This window comes from Emys orbicularis, chromosome 17 (genome assembly GCF_028017835.1).
Source record: "Emys orbicularis isolate rEmyOrb1 chromosome 17, rEmyOrb1.hap1, whole genome shotgun sequence".
Classification (NCBI taxonomy): Eukaryota; Metazoa; Chordata; order Testudines; family Emydidae; genus Emys; species Emys orbicularis.
In genome coordinates this window covers 17,488,853-17,514,337 of record NC_088699.1, presented here as the reverse complement: position 1 = coordinate 17,514,337, position 25,485 = coordinate 17,488,853, and positions in this window count along the sequence as shown.

Sequence of the window (25,485 nt, the reverse complement as noted above, 5' to 3'; positions counted from 1 at the left end):
GCGGAGTCTACACAGCAGTTTTACAGCCCCCAGGCCTGAGCCTCACGAGTCCAAGTCAGCTGACCTAGGTCAGCCACAGGTGTTTGTTTGCTGTGTAGATGTACCCTATGTATCTTACAATACAAGTTAATTACCGCCAGCTGGGTTCCTTTTGTCCGATGGACAATATCAGACAACTGCACGTTGCAATATTTCCCTACTCTGGTATAGGAGAGAGACTTTGAAATGAGCTGTTTTCCTCCCATAACTCACCTGGGTGCCGTCTGGTCCAGCCTGATTGATAGTAGGGTGACCAGATGTCCCAATTTTATAGGGACAGTCCCGATTTTTGGGTCTTTTTCTTATATAGGCTCCTATTACCCCCCACCCCCGTCCCGATTTTTCACATGTGCTGTCTGGTCACCCTAATTGATATCTATAGCTATAGATGCATCCATGCAACAACCGGAGCGAGAAAGGTGCTACCAGCTGGTTAGGGATATGGACTCATCGTGAGGACTCTTGGTTTCTGTTCCCAGCTGTGTCACTGATTTCCACGTATGATCTTGAACAAGCCACTGAGCCTTTCTGGGCCTCTGTTTTTCTCATCTGCACAGCAGGGGGTAAGACTTTCCACTCAGGAGCATTCTGGTACTTGGTGTTTGCAAAGCACTCTGATGCTTGGATGAAAAGGGTCCCTAGCAGTACAAAGTATACTATCATTCCCTGTGAGGGGGCATGCTCCCATCCCAATCAGGAGATGGCTAACAAGCTCCTCTGGGCTCAGTCCTACCTAACCCAACCTCCCACATGGTTGGAGGAAGCAATTCTAAAAAGGAGAGTGGGTCACAGGAAGGGGCAGCAGCCAGGCGGAAAGCTGTCATGCCTCACAAGGAGCTGACTCGTGTTGCAGAGGCGCTGAGAGGGAAACAGCTGGCAAACCCCTCCCCACCCCGCCCCCCAAGACTTGGCAAAACCCAAACAGCCCTTTGAAAAGGGGAAAGGACTTTGAAGCCACCCCAGTGCGACCCCTGAAAAAGGCCCTGCCTACCACAGTCACTTAAAGCAGGTATTTGCCAAATGGAAGTGCCACAATTAGATCTAAATAAACACGGACCGAGGAAGATTGTGTGGCTCAGGCATTGGCATGAGTCCCGGCTTCCAGGATTGGCTGTGCCACAGACTTCCTAAATCCTCTTGTGTAAATCACTTAATCTGTGCCTCTGTTCCCTGTCTATAAAATGGGAATCTGCTTCTTGATTTCACCCGCCCTTTCTCTGCCCTGCTGCTTTAGACTAAGCTCTTCACAGTAGGGACTGTGGGTTTTGTATAATACCCAATGCAATGGGGCCTCAATCGCATTGGGGGCTTGTAGGTTCTACTATCATAAAAAATAAATAAGCATGTTACCACAATTGAGAGCTACCATTCTGCTCTATATAGTGGAATAGGAGTTAGATCTTTTCTAAGAGGCATTATGTACAGCTGTTAGTCTTTATTATGAGTTCATATTTAGGCCTGTTCATTTTCATATGAATATTAAATCTCAGCGAACCAGCTGGCACTAATTGGAAGGGCATTTGTTTTCTTTCTTTGAAAGAAAGCTGCAGTTGGTTTACATAAATATGGCCACACGGTATTGTCAACCGCACACATTGAAAAATCCTAAGTCAGGCCTCAATATTGTGTTGGATGTAAAGTACTGGTTTAAAAAAAGGTGCTTTTCTATTGTCTGCCGCTTTTTGAGCCTCCAGGATATGCCTGTCACATTTTCAAGCTTTTCTCCACACCTGTAAAGATTAGGAACTTATTTTTTTTAAATGATGATCTTCTCACCTGATGCCATTAGATAGGGCTTTATGAAACCTGGATGCCTTTCTAGAAGATCTGCTTTAGTCAAACTCAATGTATTGGTTCCAACACAGGGGTAGCTGGGTGAAATTCTATGCCCTGTGACAGACGGAAGGACATACTAGATGATCTAGTAGTCCCTTCTGGCCTTAGAATCTGTGAAAACATAAATAGTGTGAGGGCCAGCAAGAGCGTCATACCTCCATCAGCTAGGAATGGCAAAACTAGTTCAGAGAGAAATAAGCCTGCATTGCCTGCTTTGGCCACATAGCCATCCCAATCTGCAACCCCCTTCGTGGCTTCCTGTTTATTTCAGCCTCAAGTTCAAGCTTCTTAGCTTCCAGTTCAAGGCTCCCTATTCCCACCTCAGCCCCTAGCCTGGGCCCAACATCCTCTTCTCCTCTCATTCCCTGACTCATGCTTTCTTTCATGCCACCGCTGATGCTTGAACATCTGCCTTCCTTCTCCTGTGGTGCCGATGGAGCCTCCCAGGTCACGGATTACACATCTTTGCCTTCTTACATTTGTCCTGCTGTCCCATGGATTGTATTAGTCAGAGTTGGGCTGTAAACATCTCTGCACAGGGTATGATTATGGTAACCCTAGTATTAGAAGCTTGCTTTGGTGTCCTGAAGCAGCAGGTCCACTAACTCCTCCACTGTCTTGCACCTCTGTCTCTAATACATAAAACGCACTCCGGATCTTAATGCCTGAGAGTATATAGGAGCATTCAAAAACCCCTGGTCTGACAGGAGTCTTCTCTCCTACCACTTCTGTTAGGACAGTGGTCCTTGTGTGATCTTTCCTAAAGCCCCAGGTTTAGGGGCCTACAGGGTTGAGCTGAGATGTGGATATTGAAGCATTTGAACTTCTGGGCACATCTGTCCAAGCCCAAATTCTCTCTCCCTATCACTATATTATATCCACCCATCTTATTGCTGCTCTGTTGTGCTGTCAGCAGTTTACAATATTGCAAGCCTATGATGATATTTTCATGTTAAAAGCAAGTGAAGCTAGTTTTGCAACACAAAACAGCATGCTTTCCTGAAGGGAACGTAATGAAATATGAATGAAGCAGACTATCACAGCATGAAGTCACTTGAAAGCTGAAGATGTACCAAAGCACTTAAGAAATACCTATTGACCGATAGCTGGGGCAGGTTTAGCATTTGTCCAGCCACAACTGGCAGGGACTGATTTTAGCCTCTTTCAGAGGATCAATAATTTAAATCCATGAAAGAAGAAAGCCTTGTTTAAATACCTCCTGCTGCCTAACTGTTTCTGTGAATCCCGCCCCTGGGTACATCCCATCAGGTGGCTGCATCACTCTGGTTGCCTCAGATTTCCATCATATTGATGAAAGCACCAGGAGAGAGAGACAGCTCTGATCTGCACTGCACACTTCCATGATGCATCGTACCCAAGCTAGCTAGATCAAACCTAGCTCCGTTATGTCTTCATGTACTGCAGTCACACCGCCAATTGCAGTGTAGACTAACTGGTCTACACTACAGACTAATATTGTTAGGGGTGTGAAAAATCCACACTCCTGAGAGACGTAGTTATTTCGACCGAATGCCCCGGGAAGACAGCACTATGTGGACGGGACTGGGAGAGCTTCTCCCGTTGGCTTAGCTGTTGCCTCTCAGGGAGGTGGATTAACTACACTGACGGCAGAGCTCTCTCCCATCGGCTTAGAGCAGTGGTTTTCAAACATTTTTTTTCTGGAAACCCAGCTGAAGAAAATTGTTGATGCCCGCAACCCAACGGAGCTGGAGATGAGGGGTTTGGGGTGTGGGAGGCTCTCAGGGCTGGGGCAGAGGGTTGGGGTGCAGGAATGAGGGCTGCGGGGTGAGGCCAGGAATGAGGGGTTCAGGGTGTGGGAGCGGTCTCAGGGCTGGGGCAAGGGGTTGAGGTGCAGGAGGGGGGCAATGCTCTGGGGTGCAGGCTCTGGGGTGGGGCCATGGATGAAGGGGTTTGGGGTGCAGGAAGGGGTTCTGGGTTTGGGGCGCGGACTTACCTCCGGCGGCTCCCGGTCAGCAGCGCAGCTGTAGCGCAGAGGCAGGCTTCCCGCCTGTCCTAGCACTGCGGACCGCGCTGCTCCCCAGAAGCGGCCAGCAACAGGTCCGGCTCCTAGGCGGAAGTGAGCAAGTGGCTCCGTGTGGCTCTCACCTGCAGGCACCCAGCCAATGGGAGTGCAGAGCCGGTGCTCGGGGTGGGGGCAGCGCGTGGAGCCCCGTGGTCCCCCTGCCTAGACGCCAGACCGGCTGCTGGCCGCTTCCGGGGCACAGCACGGTGTCGGAGCAGGTAGGCACTAGCCTGCCTTAGCTGGGCAGCACCGCTGACGGGACTTTTAACAGCCCGGCCGGTGGTGCTGACCAGAGCGACCCAGTGCCTGACATGCTGTGACCCACTACTAGGTCGCGACCTGAACTTGGAAAAACCTAGGTGACCCAATACTCAGTTCCCCTCCTCCAGTTACTCATGCCCTTCCTTTAACTCCTTAAGTCTTGCTTTTATCTATCTCTGAAACGAGTAAGCTGTTATTTTGACTATTGCTTTGTTAGCTCACCTTAGTCCATTGAGAATTTACGGTTCTGGTGTGCATACCATTCTGTTCTTCCTTTCTCACCCCTCTGATATTAGTCACTGTAAAAATCAACGGCAACCATGAATGAGATGTGAGGAATGTGCTTCCCAAAAAGGGAACATTAATTCGAGTGATTTAACACCTCCTTTGAATGAAAGGTTATTTTCCCCCTATGAACAGGAGCTACTTTTAATTTGTGATGCACAGCACCACTTCAGAGGAAGAGAGGGTTTATTTAAAAAAAAAATAAAAAATTAACCAGTTCAGGTTATAGTGTCTCTTTAGCTCTTGGTCTTTCAGTTAATTAGTCTTAATTGCTCTTACCACTACAAGTGGAAAGGTCAGTTGGTATTTTATGGTTTTACCAGCTTATGAGCTTCCCTAGTCCATCAAAATAGATGGAACAGAATGCTCATGATCCAAGTAATCCATTTTCATGTGGGATTGGGGTAGTATACAAATACATACAGCCCACTTGAGCACCAACTAATTAGACTGAACAAACTAGTGCAAAATTGGACATTGGTGAGAACAAGACCAAATGGATGAACAACAGTTTTTTGGGGGGAAATCTGACATTGATGTAGTGCTTTTCTTTCCTAAGGATCTCAAAGTGCTTTATTTACAGGTCCATGCCCTGCTGACATGCAACCACTCGGTTGGAGCGTGACCTATCTGAAATAGAGAATCTTCGTTAGATAAGATTCATTGTGTTACAGTAGATTCCCTACTGCCCCCTGAGGCCTAATCAAGGTCAGGCCCCTTACTGTGTATAAACACAGAAGGCCATAGTCTTTCCCCCACAGAGTTTGCACAATATGTTTATTTGAAAACTGTTAGGAAACAGGGCTTAATATGCTATTCTAGCAGGAATCATCATGGGATCTCTGGTTGTGTTTCCAACACTAGGACCTGGTCTACACTAGGAGGTTATGTCGAATTTAGCAGTGTTAAATCGAATTAACCCTGCACCCGTCCACACAACGAAGCTATTTAGTTCGACATAGAGATCTCTTTAAATTGATTTCTGTACTCCTCCCCGACGAGGGGAGTAGCATTAAATTTGACATGGCCATGTCGAATTAGGGTAGGTGTGGATGGAATTCGACGCTAATAGCTCCGGGAGCTATCCCACAGTGCACCACTCTGTTGACTCTCTGGACAGCAGTCCGAGCTCGGATGCTCTGACCAGCCACACAGGAAAAGCCCTGGGAAAATTTGAATTCCTTTTCCTGTCTGGGCAGTTTGAATCTCATTTCCTGTTTGGACATCGTGGCGAGCTCAGCAGCACTGGCAACGATGCAGAGCTCTCCAGCGGAGGTGACCATGCAATCGCAGAATAGAAAGAGGGCCCCAGCATGGACTGATCGGGAAGTCTTGGATCTGATCGCTGTGTGGGGCGATGAGTCCGTGCTTTCGGAGCTGTGCTCGAAAAAACGGAATGCGAAGATCTACGAGAAGATCTCCAAAGTCATGACGGAGAGAGGATACAGCCGGGATGCAACGCAGTGCCGCGTGAAAAATCAAGAAGCTGAGACAAGGCTACCAGAAGACCAAAGCGGCAAACGGGCACTCCGGATCCCAGCCCCAGACATGCCGTTTCTACGAGGCACTGCATTCCATTCTAGGTGCGGCTGCCACCACTACCCCGCCACTGACCGTGGACTCTGACGATGAGGTATTGTCGACGGCCGCTTCCTCGGAGATGTTCGCGGACGGGGAAGATGAGGAAGGAGATGAGGAGGACGAGGCAGTCGACAGCGCATACAACGCTGATTTCCCCGACAGCCAGGATCTCTTCATCACCCTCACGGAGATCCCTTACCAACCCTCCCAAGGCGTTAACCCTGAATCAGGGGAAGGATCAGTCGGTAAGTGTTTTAAACATGTAAACATTTATTTTGATCAGAACAGGAATGGAATATTAACAATGGGTTTTTCATGATTACTTTGCCCTAGGCGCTTTACTTTTTAGTCCTTGCCAGTGCAACTACTGGAAAATTGTGTCAATATGTCCGGGGATAGAGCAGAAATCCTCCTGGGACATCTCCACGAAGCTCTCCTGGAAATAATTTGAAAGCCTTTGCATTAGGTTCCTGGGGAGAGCGGCCTTATTGCGTCCTCCATGGTAGGAAACTTTTCCGCGCCAGGCTAGCAGCAAGTACTCCGGGATCAGTGCCTCGCACAGCATGGCCGCATACGGCCCTGGTTTTTGCTGGCATTCACGCAGCATGCGGTCTTTCTCTGTGTCCGAGATCCTCATCAGAGTGATATCACTCATGGTGACCTGCTTTAAATTAGGGGAATGTTAGTATTGGGACTGATTGCCTGTTCCTTTACATAAGTGTAACCGGCGGTTTACAGCCACGCAGTGGAGGCGGGACAGGGGCAGCATACAGGGATCTTTCCCGGGGACAGCCGCGAGGGGGGTGGGACAGGGGCAGAGTTCATGCTGGCCGGATTGCCGGCAGAAGGAACTGGCCAACGCTAGGGGCATTGCTTTGAACGTGAAAGGAGGGCACTGCTATAAAGGGACAGGGTCCCTGTCGCAATACCAGCAATCACACAGCGAACGGGAGGACAGGTGGCGGCAGGAAGACCAGCAGGCGACTCAAACGCTGCTTGGACTAATGAGGGAGCAAACGGACATGCTCCGGCGCCTTGTAGATGTTCTGCAGGACCGGAGGCAGGAGGACAGAGCCCCGCTGCAGTCTATCTCTAACCGCCCTCCCCTGCCACAAAGTCCCATCCCCCCCTCACCCAAAGTCCCAAGAAGGAGGGGTGGCAGGGGCCGTGAAAACAGTCACTCCACCCCTGCAGACTGCTCAAGTACCAGACGGCTCTCATTCCCAAAGTTTTGATAAGTCCTTTCCTTCACTCCAAAAGCACCTCACCCAAGCCCCCGTCCCAGTGTCATCCCCTAACTGTGTAGTTGTTAATAAAAAATACGTTTCTGTTAATTACTGTTTCCGTCAGGTTCTTTTAGAGGAGAGTGTGTCTGAAGGGGGGAAAGGGGGTTGGTAATGGGAGAGGACAGTCACCTTTACCAGGGTACAGACACGGGGGCAGGTTCAGCAGCAGGTCACACACACATTGCAGTCACTAGGCACCCTGGTCAGTCTGGGAGGTGGTTTTCATGTTCTGTGTGGGGGGGCTATGTGAGTTTGTGGCGGGGGAGGGCGGTTACAGATCTTATGCAGCGGTCCTTAGCCTGGATGACAGAGCCACACAGCAGGGGATCTGTAACCGTCCTCCCACGCCACAAAGTCACATAGCCCCCACACACAGAGTCCTGAAAAGGAGGGGTGGCAGGCTCCATTGAAACAACCCGTCCACCACTGCGGACCGCTCTAGGAGCAGGAGCCTGTCATTCCTCGAGTTTAGAAGCGTCCTTTCCATCACTACACCCGCTCCCCACCACAGTCTGCGTCCCAGTTTCAACCCTTTACCACGAAACCCTTAATAAAGAAAATGGTGTTAATGAACAAAGTTCCATTTATTTTATTTTTAAAGGTGTGTTGGAAGGGGAGCAACAGGGTGAAGGGGGTATGTAACTGGAGAGGATAGTCAACATTAAGTGGGTAAAGAAACGGGGTCAGGTTCAGCTTCTCTTTAAACAAACTTAATAGTCACAGGTTACCTTGCTCACCGTGGAACCTAGCTTTCAAAGCCTCCCGGATGCACAGCGCGTCCCGCTGGGCTCTTCTAATCGCCCAGCTGTCTGGCTGGGCGTAATCAGCAGCCAGGCGATGTGCCTCAACCTCCCACCCCACCATAAACGTCTCCCCCTTGCTCTCACACAGATTGTGGAGCACACAGCAAGCTGCAATAACAATGGGGATATTGGTTTCGCTGAGATCACAGCGAGTCAGTAAGCTTCTCCATCTCCCCTTGAGACGTCCAAAAGCACACTCCACCACCATTCTGCACTTGCTCAGACGGTAGTTGAAGAGTTCTTTTTCAGTGTCCAGGGCGCCTGTATAGGGCTTCATGAGCCAGGGCATTAGCGGGTAGGCTGGGTCCCCGAGGATCACTATAGGCATCTCCACATCCCCAACAGTTATTTTGTGGTCCGGGAAGTAAATTCCTTCCTGCAGCCGTCTAAACAGACCAGAGTTCCTGAAAACACGAGCGTCATGAACCTTGCCCGGCCATCCGACGTTGATGTTGGTAAAACGTCCCCTATGGTCCACCAGTGCTTGCAGCACCATTGAAAAGTAGCCCTTTCGGTTAATGTACTGGCTGGCCTGGTGCTCCGGTCCCAGGATAGGGATGTGAGTTCCATCTATAGCCCCACCGCAGTTTGGGAATCCCATCGCGGCGAAGCCATCTATGATGACCTGCACGTTTCCCAGGGTCACTACCTTTGAGAGCAGTAGCTCAACGATTGTGTTGGCTACTTGCATCACAGCAACCCCCACGGTAGATTTGCCCACGCCAAAGTGGTTTGCGACTGACCGGTAGCTGTCTGGCGTTGCAAGCTTCCAGAGGGCTATGGCCACTTGCTTCTGGACAGTCAGGGCTGCTCGCATCCGGGTGTCCTTGCGCTTCAGGGCAGGGGACAGCAACTCACAAAGTTCCAGGAAAGTTCCCTTACGCATGCGAAAGTTTCGCAGCCACTGTGATTCATCCCAGACCTGCAGCACTATGCGGTCCCACCAGTCCGTGCTTGTTTCCCGGGCCCAGAATCGCCGTTCCACAGCATTAACATGACCCATTGCCACCATGATGTCCACGGCGCGGGGTCCCGTGCTTTGCGAGAGGTCTGTGCCACTCTCAGACTTAATGTCCTCACCGCGCTGCCGTAGCCTTCTCGCCCGATTTCTCAGCATCTGCCTCTGAAAAAGGTGGATGATAAGGTGCGAGGTGTTGACAACGGCCATAACTGCAGCGATGGTCGCAGTGGGCTCCATGCTCACAGTGCTGTGGTGTCCGCGCTGTCACTCACCAGAAAAGTGTGCGAACTGATTGCCCGCCGGCGCTTTCAGGGAGGGAGGGCGGGAGTGACGGTTGAATGACGACAGTTACCCAAAACCACCCTCGACACATTTTTTTCCCCAGCAGGCATTCGGGGCTCGACCCAGAATTCCAATGGGCAGCGGGGACTGCGGGAACTGTGGGATAGCTGCCCACAGTGCACCACTTCCAATGTCGATGCTTGCCCTGTTAGTGTGGACTCACAAAGTCGAATTACTGTTCTTAGTGTGGATACACACGTTCGACTTTGTAATATCGGTTCCACTAATTCGATTTAAGTAAAATCGAACTACTCTACACTACACCGTAGTGTAGACATACCCTCGGTGACTCAAGGTCTGTGTCCAGGTTCTTCACCTGTAAAACGGGGTTTATAATGCTTACCCACCTTTGTAAAGCATTTCACTATCTATAGCTGAAAGGCTATATAAATACTATGTATTTTTAGACGTATGCTAAACTGGGCTGATGCTGACTCAATGACCACCATGGTGTCGCAGACTCTCAGGTGGAGGAGGAGGGTGGTAAGATGAAGGTTACAAAATAGGAGAGCTGGCGAGAGGGGAAGGATGCAGCATGGATGATAGCTGCTGCCCCTCATGTTTTGATTCTACACCGTTTTCAGACAGATTCCATGCACTCCATCTATGGAAGTCCATGCATAGAGTGGCTGGCAATATTCAGTTCTTGGCAAGAAAGTGCATCTTGCTCATTTTGCACCAGGGACCTGATTTGCAAAGGCACCAAGTACCCAGGCTACTCCTGTCCAGCTGCTGCTTATCAGCTATATGCAAATATATTGCCCCTAGAGAAGTAAGGCACATTCCTATTCTGACTGTAATTTGAAGTGAGATTTTTATGAAGAATTCTGTTAAACTGCAAAAGTTATTAACTCCCTCCTATTCCAGGTCTGTTTATTTCTAACCCAATAAAGCATGCTAACAAAATCACACCTCTAAATATACGCTTCACCTGACTAAGTAACATATGATGACTAATCAGTTGCATTTCAAATTTCTAGTTAATTGATCAAGCATTATAGTCTGAACCACATTTTAAGATTGAAATTTTCATTAGCCACCTGCTCCGTCCTGACCCCACTCCCACAGCTTCCCTGAGGAAACTAAAGTAGATGTTGTTGCATCTTGTCCTATATTTTTACATAAGTAAAAATCCTTTAACATGGTGGGTTCAGTTACTTGGGTTCTTCATCCCATTTTGGATCTGATGGTTATGTCCCCCCCCCCCCGCTCCCCCGTAGAACTCCGTATGTATTAAGTCTCCACCCAATCTGCTGCCTGTCTAACTCAGCAGTTTGGTTATATCCTCTCACCCATTTACTGTCACCCTTCAGTTTTGGCATCACTAGGATGTTTTGATCAGTTTGTTTTACACTGGGGAAAAAAGACCACCACAAAACACACACCCGCCAAAGCATATGAGGCTCGTTAGCATTTCAGGTGGAGTAGGCAGAGCCACAAAAGGTGAGTTCTGCTCCTGGACTAAGGACTTGTCTACGCAAACTCCTAGAGCCTTCACTGTAGTTAAAGTGGTACCCAACCAGGGACAGTTATATCTGTACGAAAGGTGTTCATACTGGTACAGCTATTCCTGTACAGGAAAGGAAATAAGCTAGACCACAATAACCACCTTCACATCAGTATAACTACAGCCACATGATGATGGTTGTACCCGTAAAGGCTATTTCAGTAATGATCACACCCCTAACTGAAATAGCGATAGCAGTACAAAAGCTATGTTTAGACAAGGCGCAAGGCATGTGTAATTCAAATGTAGAGCCACCTCCAGTTTCACTTGGTCACACTTTGGGAGTGGGCTGGAAGCAGTGCTGGAAGCCACTTCTCTAGTGTACAACCACTGCTGCAACTCCATTAACATGAATTAATATTGGAGAGGGCAATTGATTTATCGGGTCAGGTGCCCTGCCTCTGACCATGATATTTAGAGAGGTAAATAGACACATTTTCCCCTAGGTATGAGTTATTCACTAATGACAGATGGAAATTCTTCCCCATCTTCCACCATAGAACAGCTTGTGAAACACAAAACGTGGTAAGCGACAGACCCAAACTGCGAAGGGACGAGCTAAATACAGACCTGCCCAGCATTTAGAGGTGGTTCAATCACACCCATTTCTAACTTTTCCCCCTAGTTCAAGCTCACTTTTTCTACTGGGGCCGAAGACATTACTTGGGCCTAACCTTTCTGGGGTACAGTAGTGTTGAGGGCTTGTGGGGTGCTGCCCGCATGTCGCATCAACCAAGACTTCAAGCTGGGTCTTTCAGGTCTGCCAGTGGCAGCCTGACCTGGTGAGCCTCCTCCCCTTCAAAAGTGAAATTCACCCTCCCACAGAGAACCCATGCAAATCCTATATATTATTTAAGGCTTAAGGGGTGCATAGGCTTGTTCAAATCTGCACTGAGGGGAATTTTACCCCAACCAGGAGTTGTGATGAGTTTGTCTCAGCTAGTTAAAGTGACTGTCTCCCATGGAGGTTATTCTTGCTCAAACATCTAATTATTTTCTTGAGGCCTGCTAAACTGTCTCAAGGATTCCCTGAGGGAATGAATTCCACTGGTGAATTATACTGAGCAAGGGTATTTCCCTTCATCCCACTCAAAACAGATTCTCTTTCAGTTTTAGTGTAGTTGGACTAGCAAACTAGGATCACCAAATATTTTCCAGTTGAAGCATGTCAGCTACATTGCTGGTGCTAGAGTTATTTACTAGAAACAACAACATATTTACAGTAAGTGGACACACAGTTTAATTTCAGCTTCCATTCTTGGAGCTATCCCAGAAGGTTGGATACAATAAATTGGTGAGTTATTGGAGCCATCATAAGCTGTGGTTATATATATATATATATATATATATATATATATATATATATATATATATATATATATATATATATATATATATATATGTGACTGTTCTTTAAAGTTCAAAGCATTTATGAAGCATTTGCAAGAAGTAATTGCACATACACGAGTATCATAGAATAAGAGCTCATAGTAGTAGAATTTAGCAACTGCTTTCTTAAGTATGAAATGGCATTGAACATACCATCGAACCAAAGGGAGTCATGTCAGAGGGAGAAATTCATCACTTTGTAGAGGAGAGCCAGCATCTATGCAACCTTCTTCCAAGGACTCAAGTAGTGCACAGGTTTTGTATTGGCCCTCAGCACAAGGGTGAAGGTCATTTAAAAGTTGAGTGTATTTGGTTTTGCTCAAAACTCCAGAAATAGAGTAGTCCTTTCATGTACAATCCCTTTATTTAGCTAACTTTTCACTAGCTTGTAATATTATTTAGCTACTCGTCCCCCATTCAGCATTTTCATCTTGTGGATAAGGTGAATTTCACTCAAAAGTTCCTGTCTACTGCAAAGCAAAATGGGGAAACCACAATGAAAGCAAGTCTTATCCATGTTCAGGATAAATAAAATAATTGTAGCCTAGGAAATATGGACTAGAAACTCAAAGACAATGCTGAGCAATAGGCTAGAAGAAGGTCAATATACTGTAGAAACAAAGAATTTAAAAATATAATAGGAAATACACTTTGATTTACAGAATCTCAACAGTACTAGTCAAATGAAACATTCACCCCTTTATAATATCTACCTTTAGGACAGGAAAGCATTGGAAGAAATTTTTAACCTAAAATTACAGCAACGCTAACTGTTTATTTACAAGATATGGGGGGAGAGGAGCTGGAGACCAGCTTTAGAGTCTCTTGGCTCCACTCTTTATTGGTTTTTGGCCAATCAGCTCTCTTCGCCTTTCCATGCAGGGGTGTTTTTCCCCTGCTTTCTTATTTGTATGGATTCTCCCCATTACTCCCTCTTTTGGCCAGAAAGAAGCAAGGGGTCACTTTCAGCAAACTGCCCCTATAAACGAACTGAATGTAGAACAAACAAACCGACAAATATTTAGCGTTTTCCCAGTCTTCAGTGGATAGCTGCCATCCCCATGCATTATTGCATTCCTGACACGAGAGGGTGTTCTGCAAAAGTTATAAATAGCAGCACTTTGCAGCCCTACCCAGAAGCCAAAATGGAGTCCAATGGCTAGGTGTAAGGGCGGGCCTCTCTTAATTCTAGAGAAAGTTCCACTAAAATATTGCCTTCAGGTAAGAGTGTTGATGTTTTTGCTACTTGAGATAAAAGCAATTAGAGGGGGAAAGGCAGACGTTACCTGTGCAATTGGGTTCTCCCCTGTGCTTCTCTTGAAACTTTACATACATTTTTTTTTCTTTTTAAAATATAAATGACATACTGTTAAACTAGCCCTTTCCTCGATCTGCTCCTTGGGCATCGGAAAACCAACTTATTTAGTGGCATAGTTTTCCTCACCCAAGTGTGCAAACCATGACCTAAGCTCTGCTGAGCTGCTTGTGGGCTACATGGAGCTATACAGCTCAGTCCTGAGTAAGGCGCCGTAGGGAGCTGCACCACTGCAGGTGGTGTCTGGGGAAGGAAGGAATTGTAACTATTCAGACAGTTTCATTTACTCCATGGAAGGAAGCAAGCTGTGAAACCCATTCCTAGGGGCCATTTGACTTCTACCTTACAGGCTCCATCTGTTTCTTTTTCCTCTCTGCCTCCTACCTGCATGCTTTCTGCAGGATGCAGTCTTTGCACCACATCTGCAGTTGATATCGGGCAGGTTCTGTGCAGCCATATGGGGAGCTGTAGCAAGATCTTACTTCCCTGGGTGGCTGTCACATGAGAGCACAAGAACCGTCTAGTCTGTATAACTACAGTCAGTTATCTAGCTAGAGCAGTGAGAGAGAGGTTAAATACAGGCTTCATTCCAGATGATGGTCTCAATCTTGGAAGGTGCTAGCGCCATGGGGCCCTTGGCGTTTTGCAGAAGGTGGCCTCCACTTTACAGGACAGGGCCCTGTGTTTAGGGTGCATTCTCTGTCAGTGAGCATGGTGTGGTCAAGTGACTGGGAGCTGCTTCTCTCACCCTACAGCACAGAGCCTCAGTGCTTTAATACAGAACCATGGGGTTTGTCGATCATGGTCACGAAGCCCGGCATATGGTCTATACAGTAGCCCCTCATCCCCTGTCCAAGCATGCACTGCACTCAGGGTAAACCCTGGGACAGAGTCTCTTCTGTGGTGGTTGCAAAGGCCTGGTCAGGACTATCAAGGACATTCAAATAAGAAATGTCAGATGACTTAGAATTTGGGTTCAGCTCAGCTTGGCACCCAGAAGCTCAGATGTTCACCTGAACATCAGGAGTCTGAAAGCTTTGGCTGTGAACAGGCTCCCTCACAAGACTTTTGGTCAGGCCGTAATTACCCCAATAGCTGCCTTCCTTATGGGATTGTTGGCATTTTGGGCTCAGTGTCTGCATGAGTATGGGGGAAAACCCCTGGGGTTAGTGGGAGTTAAGGGAACAATTCAAATCTTCACTGAGGCTCCCTTTAGAGGTTCCAGTGTGGCACTGGAAATGAGCAGAGGTTTGGGGGGAAATTGTTGTTTTGTTTTCTCCCCAACCGTCTTAGTTCTTTCTCCAAGGTTTGGCTAATCTGTAGGGCCCTAACTTGCAGCTCAGGGATCTCTTTTGTTGTCCTGTATCTGTTTACTCAAACCATGTAGCAGGTCCTGTGTTATCTGTCAGTCTCTTTGAAGTTGCAGTATCCTATGGAGAGTGTCTTCACAAGTGATGCCAATGCATTGATTCTGAGCAAGGGAACAGCAGACATTATCCACTGGCTTCCCAGGTCCAGTGGGGTGTCTTTGATTTGACAGAAAGGCAGAACTGTTTACACTCATCCCCCACCCAGCACCCAGACTGCCTTCTCACTAGTAGAGGCTAAGCCCGTTTGTTTATATTAAGAAATCAGGGTATCATTGCAAGCCCATAAAGCTTCTGAGTTCATAGCAAGAGGCTTGTCCTGATCCATGGAAAGCCTCGCTGTTCAAAGCTAGAGAGCACTCACTTATTCTTCTTCCCCACGATTTAGCTAAGGTGTTGGAACTGTATCTCTGAATCAACTTCCACACACTGGTCATGCTCTTTTGTCTCCAGCCTCAGTGTTTGTATAAATGCAAAACACAACCATAACTGTGGAGTGCTAACTGATGCATAATTAAGACCAGAACATAGTACAGTTCAGTGTCTGTATTAAAAATGCTTTAAGAAAGGGTGTTGGCTAGGGGAAGTTCTTTATTTCCAAGATACAGGACTCTCTGAAGAAGCTGTCACTTAATTCCAGGTCAGCATTTTCAAACCAGGGTGCTTAAAGTCAGGCACCTAAATAAGTGGCTGGGCTTTCAGAAGTGAACAACACACGCAGCTCCCATGGAAGATAATGAGAGCGGAGGATAGTCAGCACTTCTGAAAGCTGAGCCTCTTCTTTCGGTGCCTAAATATTGATTTAGGGCCTAACTTTACCTATGTGAGTCTGAAAATATAGGCCAATCAGAAGATGGAACACTTAGCCCTTACAAAGCACTTTACAAAGATGTGTAAGCTTTATCATCCCTGTCTTTCAGTTGGGGAAGCGAAGGCTCTGAGAGGAGAAGTAACTTACCCAAATTCCCACAGGATGTCGGTTTCAGAGCTGGGATCCCAATGAGGTACCTTCTTATCCGCTGGACCAAACTAGTAAGTACTGCTGATGAGCTTTGATTTCTTAAGTGACTGCCTGCTTTTGAACTGAAGATAATTTTATAATTAGCCAGAAAAGATGTTTTTTTTTTTAATGGACTTCTCACCCTGAGGCGAAAGCTGCTTTCCGTGTGGTTGAGTAGTTCCCAGAGCACCTGGTGGTCTGTGGAGAGCTGGCTGGTCACATGGTGCTGGCTCTCCTCCTCCTCTGCAGCCAAGGGGAACTGAAAAGGTGGCAGAAGGGAAGAGCGCACAAAAGTAGTGTGTCTAGCTTTCTCCAAACAGGACAAAGCATTTGTCACGTTAGAGGCAGCTAAAAATGTTACTTTCCCAATATCAGTTTTCCATGTAAGCCATTATTGTTGCCACAGGGATGTCGTGAGAGGGGGAGGTATCCACTTGATCAGAAGGGAAGGGGCCCAAATCTTTCTGGGCTGGGTGGGCACTTTGCAATCCAGCCTGAGTAATGCCCCGGGAACAGAGCAGCAGCTACATTGTGACTCCGAGTCACAATCTAGTCCCTTGCTCCAGGGATAAAATAAGATGCATCTGCCCTTTGGCTGGTGCAGACTGTTCCCCTCGCTACACAGACTTAGCCACACTTGCCTGTGTTTTGGGGATGGGGGCAGTTCCAAGGCTCCACTCACTTCTGCCCACCTGCATGGGATGGGGAGCAGCAGCCTGGCGGCAGCTCCTACTCAACCCTGCGTAGGTCTGGCAATGCCGATGGCCCATGCAGGGAACTAAGGGGACGCCTTATAGTCTCTTACTCCCGTGTGGGCATGCAGTCGGGCTCACAGTTGAACCTTCTTTTGAAGATGTGATCCCACACTATAGAAGGATTTGAGAGCCCCTGGCATAGTTCTTTCTGCTTACTGTGCCTGCAGGATACAATGTTCTCACATACGGTGCTGTACACATTTTCTATTGGCCTTGACTCAGTTCAGGTGCGATTCTGAAGCCATTGCTTATTGCTCTAGGCCTTCCCGGTACACTTACGTAAGCGAAAGCTTTTATCCCGAGTATTCCACTTAGCATGAGCCTTTAGCATCATGTTGTCATGACAATGCAGTACTGTGATCGAGGAAAACCAGCATGTATGTATCCCTACTAAGGAGTCTCTTTTTTTTAAGCAGACTGTGTTTCATAGAGACATAAACAGGTAACTACACAGATGAATATGCAAGTATAGGTTTGATGTAGAATTGTTATGGGCTCAAAGGTAATACATGTATTTGGAGGGCTACGTCTATACACCACTGGCTGCATATGCATTTGGATTGGTTTAGATGTATATGTCAGGTACATTGGTATTTGTGCTTGTTTTATATGCTGATGGATGCCTGGGAATTCAATGTAGCATGTTATGCATGTGTATAGCAGGTTTTTGGGGGTTAAGCGGGTATGGTTTGCAGTATGGTTGTACAAAAACCTGGTGCAATGAGATAGTATTTCATATTATGCAGGTCTAAAATCTGTCTTGAAAGAAGAGATTAACACCTTTCTGGAGACATCACAATTTGGTTTTAATCAATGTCGTGGTATCTTGCATGTTACAAGTAGATCCATAGGCTTAGACCAGACTTGGGGGCTTTTATATTTCTCATAGATTGTTTGGCTGCATTTTAAATGTGAGATGTTTCCTTTATCGTAGTGACTCATTTCCTTGCTGCTGCTGTAAATACAATCCGAACACATCTCTCTCTGGGACTCTGTAGATTTAGGGCATATGTGGGTTAGGCTCATGTTGAGAAGACGCTCGAGGGACCTGGACATTCTAGATGATGTAGAGCTTTTCATGTAAGTCACCCAAGGTCAAAGCCAACCTGAGTCCGTCATGATCCAAAGTGCATCTGATTGGTTGTTGCTCCATGATCTGTGTGCCACAAGTTGTTGGTTTCTGTATACTTCCTAAAGGACGCGGGTGAACAGATCAAAAACACGATCACAGCTGGCCTGTACCCTTCCCTAACATAAAAAGAAATAGTGTGGTATTTTCAAAAGTGGTCGGCATTGGCCTAACCGCTTCCATTGCCGTGAACAGTCAAACTGCCGCAGATTTCAATGGGATCATACTTACCTAAGCCAACATTGAAAACTTTTGAAATCCTCACTCACAGCGATGGTCCAAACCCTCCAGTTTATTGGACTATAAAGAGTTTAAGGCCTTGAAAGATCATTGAAGTTTGTTCTGATTTTCTCACTCTTTCATACAGTCTTTGGTCATGGTGTTTTGGTAGCACTCCTGCTACCCGGTCGGGGGATCAATGGAATCCTTCAGTCTTCAGGGCTGTCCTTGAGGCCTTTTCCCATCAGCAATGCGGTTACTGAAACTGAAGAACTGCAGATTTGGGTAGTGAACATTTTGGGTCAGATTCTGGGCTGCCTTACTCCCCATGTAATCCCCTGGAAGGCGGCAGGACTTAATGGGATTGCACAGCTCCCAAGTCAGGTACAGGCGGTCTCCTTGTCTGTTAAAGCATGTCAGATACTTCCCAAGTATCTAGGGCTTGCAGTAGATAGTAATGATGTAGCAGCTTCACCAGTACTATATCTTCAGTGAAATCAAAGCAAGAGGCTCATCCCTTGGTAAATGACTTAACAAGAGAATCAAATAAAGCTGGCAAGGATCACATTTTAGGAGAAATATTCAAGCGGTTGTCAGTGCTGCAAGTGATAACTGTAATGTGGAAAGCACTGATCTACTTTGGAGATAGACATGTTCCATGCAAATCTAATACTTAGCCTGAATCTGTTAAATTCGCTTTGCATGGCTCTTATACAAGCAAGTGTTACGTTACATTATGCTCTGGGGAGATATGTCAAGCATTCCCCCTTCTATTCATTTCACTGTACAAGGATGTGACGAAGGAGGTGGCCAGGAGTATACATTCTTCACATGCTCTGAAACCAGGCAGTCTGCACAATTGCACATGTGCTCCAAGTGGCTTGGATGCTGCGGTCTTTTCATGGTGGCAGTCATTCATTTCCCATTTTGCAGCTGTAACAATGCACATACATGGGTTTACAGATGTGGAAGGGCATTGGATCTGCAAGCAAAATACACCTTTGGGAGCCTGTATGTTCACCTTCTGTATATTACTGTAACCAGATGGACTGACTGGACACACAGCCAGCATATCTCATACACATGTCCAGGCAGGCTCATTATTTCAGCATACAGCATAGTAATGTTCTGTATCTTATGTTCTTATCACTTACAGGCACCTTACTGCCATCTTGGATGGGCAGATTTCACCTGGGCTCTCCTTTGCGTAGTCTTGACGCTCCGATTGCTGAATCATTAAGAGTGCTGCTGTGAGTTACGCTGAGGCAAGAATGCTCATTCACTGGTACCCATCTCCCTTCCCATGACGCCATCATGGCTTTTCCTGCCTATGCATCCTTTAGGCAAGTAGTCTCTATAACTCCCTCTAGAGAGAATTGCCTGCGCCCTGACCCAAGCCTTCCAAGGCTACTTGCCTGCCTTTCCCTTCGTCCAAGGTAATTCAGAAGGTCATTGGTAGAGCTGGGAATTGAATAGAATCCAGGAATCCTGCCTCCCAGTTCCTTTCACGAGCTACTGGCCACACGGTAACACTCCTTTCCTTGGGCCTTACCATCAATTTTCAGTTGGATCTGTCAACCTTTCTGCTGGGATCCTGTTTGCCACTCATTTCAAACATGCAAGCACTTGACATTGTTTTCAGTCACTCCCCAGAGAACTTTGTGGGTTGCATTGGAAAATCTCACTGTTCCACAGCAGTACATTCATTACACATGCATCCATATATTAAGCCGATATTCCATATACTAGCATCCAAGATTCATTGACACTTCACTTCCCGAACGAAATAAGGTCCTTAAGCCTGATCCAATGTCCACTGAAGACTCCTCTTGACACTGGACCCTTATTTCAGAAAAGCAAAGAACATTGACAGATTTTCATAGCTTATTTTGAGTCTAAATGAATCAGCCCTGTAAACTGCTGAGAACAAAGATATTACCCCCTCCTCTGCAATCTGGCATGTAGGAGAGCGACAGAATAATCCTAGGGAGATGAAAATGTTCTATTAGATCAACCATTCTGTGTTCTTCGCCACTGCAAGATTGTATTTTTGTGGGCTTTATTTGATTTAGTTTTAAAATGACTCATATGTGTTTTTTCCCTCTTGTTTCCTTTATTTCTTTTCCCTTAAATTCCGTTTCTGCTCTGAAAAGAGACTCTAGAAAACTGGCACTCTCTTACTCAGCAGATCTGCCTTTTTTGTGCATTGAGAATCTGATCTGCAGACTTCAGTGGCTAAAGTCAGTTTTTGCTGCCTCCACTATTCCTAGCTTTGTACAGACAACACAGCGATGCCGAGAGGAAAATAGAGAGCATCTTGCTCTTCGCTAAGTTCCAGTCATTTAGTGGGATTGCACAGCTGTAAATGAGTATCTCCAAAACTTTGCAGCTGCTTTGAAATCCAAACTCGGATTTAAATCTGAATTTCGCATCTAGCCCATCGTCACAAAGAGTTGAATCAGCTCTGAGTGCCTCTGAGTTTTGGTGAGTTCAAAATCTGGACCTCGATCTGAATCTTGTGGGTTGGGCCCCTCTCTAGTTAAAATGGGAATTGACTGTATCTTCATCCTTACTGAGTTCCTATAGGCTCTGGCACAGAAATGTCACCAGTGCCTCTCAGAAGTCACTGTGAAATAGAGAAGGGTTGTGATGGGGCAGGGATGTGGCATGGCTGGGGTAAGGCCTTTGTAATCCATGCCTAAATTGGGGTGCTTGGAAAACAGATGATCACAAATTGCATAAAGCTGCAGCTCCCATAATAAAATCTGAGGTTCAAAAAAGCCACCGGAAAAAAATTACACCTATTACCCTTGGGGGAAGTAAAAGAGAAGCTACTATTAAATGCAGTGGGCCAAACTCATTGCACGTGCAACTCCACTGAGGGCAGTGGAGTTACACCAGGGGTTAACGGAGCCCAGTGACATCACAGAGTATTAAAGATACACGCAATCAACTACTTCTTAGATCAAAGAATGTCATGAAATTCAGGTTCAGATTAATTTCTGCATCATCTTCAAACCTTCCCGAAACAGGATCCGGATCCAGTTTTTCTCACGGAAGTATCTTGGGAAGGAGTTGAGCATAAGAGGCAGTGGGAAGAACATGCTACTTTAGCTTATTTCTTACCCAGCCTGTTTTACCTTCCTCTAGTCATCTTTCATTAGCATATAAAGCACTTCAGATACGTTATACCAGGGGTCGGCAACCTGCGGCATGCGTGCCAAAGGCGGCACGCGAGCTGATTTTTAGTGGCACTTGGCTGCCAGCCGGAGTCCTGGCTGCCGTTCCTGCTCAGCCCGCTGCCGGCCTGGATGGACGGAACCCCGGGCTGGCAGTGGGCTGAGCGGGGCTGGCGGCCAGGACCCCGGCTGGCAGGGGCCGGCGGAGGGAACCCCAGACCTGCAGCGGGCTGAGCCGCTCAGCCCGCTGCCAGTCTGGGGTTCCATTTGTCGCCCCCACTGCCGGTCTGGGGTTCCGTCCGCTGGCCCCGCTCAGCCCGCTGCCAGCCTGGGGTTCCGTCCACCAGCCCCTGTAAATGTATAATGTATTACGTAAAACCTTAAATTACAGTAAATAGATTAAGACTTGGCACACCACTTCTCAAAGGTTGCCGACCCCTGGGTTACACAAAAAGTTGTCCTACTTTTAAATAACGTGTCAGCCTTCATAGTTCACCAGCGTGAGACTGGAGGTTTAGACAGACACTGAATCATTTTTCATCTTCCCTTTCACCAAGGCTCCCTTTTGTATGGAGGAACGAGAGGATTGTGTACAAGTGGCAAATCAAACCAAGAGCGTACAGCCATATTTCCTTCTGAATGGCACTTATTCAGATGTTCAGAAGCTGCAATTTTAACAAACAAAATAAGCAGGTGGCGGTGAGGGAAATAGCTAAATGGTTTGTCTCTTTCCAATAGATTGCTGTTAGTCCCACTGAATCATAGAATCATAGAACTGGAAGGACCTCGAGAGGTCATCTAATCCAGTCCCCTGCACTCAAGGCAGGACTAAGTATTATCTAGACCATCCCTGACAGGTGTTTGTCCAACCTGCTCTTAAAAATCCCCAATGATGGCGATTCCACAACCTCCCTAGGCAATTTATTCCAGTGCTTAACCACTCTGACAGTTAGGCAGTTTTTCCTAATGTCCAACCTAAACCACCCTTGCTGCAGTTTAATAAAATGTGAAGGTGTTTAACTGTTTTGAGGATTCCTACCCTGATACTTGTCTGTCTCTCGGTTGCTTTAAACAGACAATCTTTCTGGCTTCGTATTGCCAAATCTCCCTGGTCCACAGTAACAGCAGTGCTGGGGGAGTGGGTTTGCTCAATATGACAGCTGCTGTCAGAGGGACCTGAATCATCCTGATTTACTCCGCTTGCTCGGGTAGCACAGTAGCTCCCAAGTTGGGGAGTAGCCTGATGGACATGCTTCATGTAGCGTCAGCTCACACTGCGTACCACTTCCTGAGATTGCCAAAAGCAGCACTGACAGTGACAGGAGAGTTTGCACAGTACCATCTCTCCAGCTGGTCACCCCAAGTACAATTGGGGACCCAGACTGGCAACTTGGTTAAAAGGTTAATGAGCCCAGGAAAACAGCACGTTACAGACGTTATTCCCTCTGATTATTATTATTTGTATTGTCACTGTGCCTAGAAGCCCCATTCATAGATCAGGGCCCCTTTCTGCTAGGTACTGTACAAAAAGACAGTTAGACTTCTTGATTCCTGTATGATGTCAGCAAATCGGACACCAGGGCAGGGAGATGGACTTGATTCTGAGCGAACACTAATGTACATTGGGAGTAACTCCATGGAAATCAGTGGAGCCATACTGGTATAAAACCAATGAGAGGAGAATCTAGCCCCGCATGTCTAGTGGTCAGAACAGGAGTGGGGCTAGGAATCAGGACTCATAGGTTTTGCATCTGGCTCAGCTATTGACTTGCAGTGTGACCCTGGGCAAATCACTTAACTCTGCAGTGCTTCTGTTTCCCCATCTGTGAAATGGGGATAATATTAATACTGCAACAAGCCCATGCCCATCTTGTAACGTGACGTGTATCTATATGTTGCATAGCTTGACAACTTGGTGACAGTGAGGCTAGAACGCCTATCCTCCGGCTTCAAAAGCGCAGGCTCCTTCCTACCTTGGGAGCTAATGGAATATTTCCATTAGCTGCTGGCAATGCAGATCAACAGCTCTGATTGTAAGTACAGAGGCAGTGATACACATCTACAGCAGCTTGTTCATGCAATAGTCAGGGCTGTTTTGAAGCTTAACTCTTAAGGGTTTCAAAGTGCTCTGGCTGTTTGGATGAAAGGTGCTGGATAAAAGCAAAGTGTTAGCAATCCACTACTGCTGATTACACTGCTTCTTCAAAAATAAAAATGCCTTTCCTTAACTCCAACATAACTCTTTTTTTGCCTAAGAATTTTCCAGGTAACTGTGTAGATATGGAATGGGTTAAACTTCTCCCTGCCTGCATTGCCTAGCATGGATGGCCTTAATAGGCAAAAGTGATTACACATGAAACAACTTGGCTGTGGGTGATTAACCAGGGGCTAGTCCACCCTGAGGTCTGAGTAGCTAGCCAAAGCTAGGAAGCTAGGTTTGTTTTCTGAGATGGATTTTTACTGTTGAGGAGGTTTGAGTATGTGTTGGAGATTGTGAATGGAGTGGTGCTCAGCGAGGGCAATGGATAACTAGCTTGCTGCTCTTGGGAACCTGGAATTAGCAGAAGTGGAGGTCTGTGAAGAAAGCACCTGTCTCTTAGTTGCAGACTATGTCATGTAGTGGAGTGGTAAGAGCTGATATGCCTGTCCTAAACATTTGGTAGAGGAAGGCTTTCCATTTTCATTTTACCTGGTGAGAGTAAGCACGTTCAACCCTGTCTCTGATATTTTGTCTAATGAACGTGGAGACAGTAATATCTGAATCGAGCTGGGGCTTATAGATTGTAAAGTGAGAAGGGACCATAATCATCTAGTCTCACCTCCTGTGGAGCTCATGTTGTAGAGCTTCACTCAGCCATTCCTGCGTGGGAGGGATTTATTCTTCACCTCTGTGAGAGTGAACATTGTTGAGCCCAGTAACTTGGGGCTGAACCAGAGTATGTCCTGAATTTTGTACCTGACATGCTCAGAGACGTTGAGAAAGCCCCTTAATTTCTCTGTGCTCTAGTTTCTCAGCCTGCAAAATAGGAGTATACTTGCCTTTATCACAGGGGTAAATTGAGGCTTAATTCACTGTACAACACTTTGAGACTTTGGGATGAAAGGTGCTATCTGAATGCAAAGCACTGCTAGGGACATGAAGCAAACCATGGCTTCTAATTGGCAGGAAAGAATTCCATATGGTGATCTTGAGTTGGTCTACCTATACTAAAAGCATTAATACTAATATCGGGAGCAATATTAACCAGTCAGACTGCATATGCCAATGAATGCATCCTGATTGGCTGCAGTGTGAGTTCAGTGAAACCTGTTACTCAGGAAGTTACTTCTCTGGACATATAACTTCATCTGTCTTTTAAAACACTGGTCTAAAAGCAATGCAGAAACCTACTGGCAGTTGATGCAGTCAGATTTGGAATGCCATCTATCATTTTACTGTCAGAATGAATGTGTATATAACAATACGCTTAATGATATCATGTGTCTGAGAGTATCAAGATGGATTGTTTTCAAAGAGTAAAGGTAGGTACCTTCATATTCATTGAAGCAGGAATATCTGCTCAATTGTCTTCAGTGCTGTGCGCTATGAAACTTGTAGATGGCCTGTACATATTTGTATTACAGTAGCATTATTTGAAAGAATGCAGCTGGAAAATCAAATTGCAGGCAGCAGAGAACACGAGAGACCCAAAATGTATTGTATGAGGTAAGGGAGTGTCCCTTCCTTTGATGTTCCCCTACAGTGGAATGTGTACATGAACCATCTCCCACCTCTTCTAGTCCTGCTCCAGGTGACACTTGAGGAGGGCCATTGAGGGGCCCTTCACCCAGCCTGAATGCCAAGGAGACGCAAATGAAATGTCAGTGGCTGTGGATTTCACAAGCAGCAGGAGCTGTTTGTGCAGGTGCCTGTCAGCTCTGAGCTAGGAGTTCTGTGGGAGCAGGGAATCAAATTAACCATTGTCATGTGGGAGCTGAAATGGCATAAAGCCCCTAGTATTAAGGTGAATGGGGCACTTTGGCATTTGCACCTGCTGTTCCTTAATGCACAGACCTTCACCTGTGAAAAGCTTAAAAAATGCAAATACACAGTTAGTGTGGTGTGCTTTTGCAAGTACCAGGGCATAAGAGCCAGAGTTTGAGATTTTTAAACTAGGATCCCTGCACAATTGACTCTTAACAGACAG